Source organism: Tasmannia lanceolata, unplaced genomic scaffold, assembly GCF_043159265.1.
Source record: "Tasmannia lanceolata isolate RefF3 unplaced genomic scaffold, GAP_Taslan_0.1 ptg000051l, whole genome shotgun sequence".
NCBI classification, from domain to species: Eukaryota; Viridiplantae; Streptophyta; class Magnoliopsida; order Canellales; family Winteraceae; genus Tasmannia; species Tasmannia lanceolata.
In genome coordinates, this window is record NW_027518728.1 from 266,590 (window position 1) to 270,000 (window position 3,411).

Below are 3,411 nucleotides of genomic sequence, written 5' to 3' on the forward strand. Positions count from 1 at the left end.
TCTTCGCAACCGAGCATTCGTGACACCCGCGGGGCCAGGACACCAACCCTTCCGACACGAGCATTCGCGCATGTTCTTTGGCCACACAACGGCGCCAGCACGAGCAAAATCATCCGCGGTGCGGTGGCCTTGCACGGCCTTTTGTCTTTGGAACCAACCATCAGTGCCACGGGAAGTGCCGGAGTCCCGGCATCCGCGGTGCCAAGTCATTGCGCCCTTGGTCTCTGCAGCGGGGCATGCCGGGCACTCCCAACCATTGCAAGCAAGCAAGCAAGCAAGAAAGAAAGTAAGTAAGTAAGTAAGTATTACATATAGGGGCGGGACATGCGGGGAGATCTGCGAAACGTGCATTACGGGGCACACGCGTACCTACCGGGGCATACCGACCCCTATTGGGGCACACGTGTGCATATCGGGGCATACCGGGCCTATCGGGGCACACGCGTACATACCGGGGCATACCGAGCCCTACTGGGGCACACGTGCGCATATCGGGGCGTACCAAGCCTATCGGGGCATACGCATGTATCCCAAGGCATACCGAGTCTATCCGGGCATACGCGTTCATACCGGGGCGTAACGGGCCTATCGGGGCATACTTGGGCATATCCGGGCAAAAAATGCCCAAAACTTGCGCAACCTTGGCAACCGTGGTCCATTCCTCTCTATATGCCTAGCCTTGCCAACCGTGGTCCATTCCTCACTATATGCCATGGCCTTGTGCCCATGGTCTTCCCAAGACAGCGTCCAAGGCCCCCGGAAGGCCAAGGGAGCCCAACCCAGCAATGCCCTGCTATGGCAAGCCAAGGCCAAGCATTCCGGTGCCTATCCGGGCAAAAATGCGATTCCTCTCTATATGCCTAGCCTTGGCAACCGTGGTCCATTCCCCACCATATGCCATGGCCTTGTGCCCATGGTCTTCCCAAGACAGTGTCCAAGGCGCCCGGAAGGCCAAGGGAGCCCAACCCAGCAATGCCCTGCTTTGGCAAGCCAAGGCCAAGCATTCCGGTGCCTAACCTTGGCAACCGTGGTCCTTTCCTCACCATATGCCATGGCCTTGTGCCCATGGTCTTCGCAAGACATCGTCCAAGGCGCCCAAAAGGCCAAGGGAGCCCAACCCAGCAATGCCTTGCTAGGACAAGCCAAGGCCAAGCATTCCGGTGCCTATCCGGGCAAAAACGCCCAAAGCATGCCCATTCCTTAGCCTATCCAGGCAAAAACGCCCAAAATCTGCACATTCTAGTGCCTATCCGGGCAAAAACGCCCACCAGCATGCCACCCTCCTATAGGGTTTGCGCAACCAACCAGCCTAACCACCAGTGGCAACCAAAGGTGCTGTTAGCGACGACTTCTGAAGACGCAACGAGACGCGACGTGTTTGCGCCCAGACGCGACGAGACGATGCGGGATCTGCGCCCAAGAATGCCTAGACCCGTCGACTTGATGCGGGATCAGCTCGCCCAAGCATGCCTAGTGTGCAAGGCCTGTGTGCAAGGCTAGTGTCCAAGGCTAGTGTGCAAGGCTCATGTGGAACGCTAGTGCGCAAGGCTAGTGCCCAAGGCTTGTGTGCCAGGCCCGTGTGCAAGGCTAGTGTCCAGGGCTTGTGTGCATTGCTTGAGTGCAAGGCTTGTGTGCATTGCTCGAGTGCATGGCTTGTGTGCAAGGGTTGTGCGCAAGGCTAGTGTGCGGGGCTTGTGCGCATGGCTAATGTGCACGGCTTGTGTGCATGGCTACCGTGCAAGGCTAGTTTGCATGGCTAGGGTGCAAGGCTCGCATGCGAGGCTAGTGTGCAAGGCTGCGTGCAAGGGAAGCGTGCAGGGCGAGTGTGCGAGGCCACTGTGCACGGCGCCAGCACTAGCGAGCCATCATCCGCGTTGCCATGGCTCGCTTGGCCTTGGCTTGCCAGGCCCCGACACGAGCAATCGCGCATTTTCTTTGCAACCGACCATCAATGCCGCCCAACGGGGCCAGCACGAGCAGTCATCCGCGGTCCCCTGGCCCTGCGCACGTTTGTCTTTGAAACCGAGCATCAATGCCACAGAAAGTGCCGGGGCGCCAGCTGGAGCCATCATCCGACGTGCCATGGCTCGCTTGGCCTTGGCTTGCCGGGCCCCGACACGAGCAATCGCGCATTTTCTTTGCAACCGACCATCAATGCCGCCCAACGGGGCCAGCACGAGCAGTCATCCGCGGTCCCCTGGCACTGCGCACGTTTGTCTTTGAAACCGAGCATCAATGCCACAGAAAGTGCCGGGGCGCCAGCTGGAGCCATCATCCGACGTGCCATGGCTCTGGTCCCATGGTCTTCGCAACCGAGCATTCGTGACACCCGCGGGGCCAGGACACCAACCCTTCCGACACGAGCATTCGCGCATGTTCTTTGGCCACACAACGGCGCCAGCACGAGCAAAATCATCCGCGGTGCGGTGGCCTTGCACGGCCTTTTGTCTTTGGAACCAACCATCAGTGCCACGGGAAGTGCCGGAGTCCCGGCATCCGCGGTGCCAAGTCATTGCGCCCTTGGTCTCTGCAGCGGGGCATGCCGGGCACTCCCAACCATTGCAAGCAAGCAAGCAAGCAAGAAAGAAAGTAAGTAAGTAAGTAAGTATTACATATAGGGGCGGGACATGCGGGGAGATCTGCGAAACGTGCATTACGGGGCACACGCGTACCTACCGGGGCATACCGACCCCTATTGGGGCACACGTGTGCATATCGGGGCATACCGGGCCTATCGGGGCACACGCGTACATACCGGGGCATACCGAGCCCTACTGGGGCACACGTGCGCATATCGGGGCGTACCAAGCCTATCGGGGCATACGCATGTATCCCAAGGCATACCGAGTCTATCCGGGCATACGCGTTCATACCGGGGCGTAACGGGCCTATCGGGGCATACTTGGGCATATCCGGGCAAAAAATGCCCAAAACTTGCGCAACCTTGGCAACCGTGGTCCATTCCTCTCTATATGCCTAGCCTTGCCAACCGTGGTCCATTCCTCACTATATGCCATGGCCTTGTGCCCATGGTCTTCCCAAGACAGCGTCCAAGGCCCCCGGAAGGCCAAGGGAGCCCAACCCAGCAATGCCCTGCTATGGCAAGCCAAGGCCAAGCATTCCGGTGCCTATCCGGGCAAAAATGCGATTCCTCTCTATATGCCTAGCCTTGGCAACCGTGGTCCATTCCCCACCATATGCCATGGCCTTGTGCCCATGGTCTTCCCAAGACAGTGTCCAAGGCGCCCGGAAGGCCAAGGGAGCCCAACCCAGCAATGCCCTGCTTTGGCAAGCCAAGGCCAAGCATTCCGGTGCCTAACCTTGGCAACCGTGGTCCTTTCCTCACCATATGCCATGGCCTTGTGCCCATGGTCTTCGCAAGACATCGTCCAAGGCGCCCAAAAGGCCAAG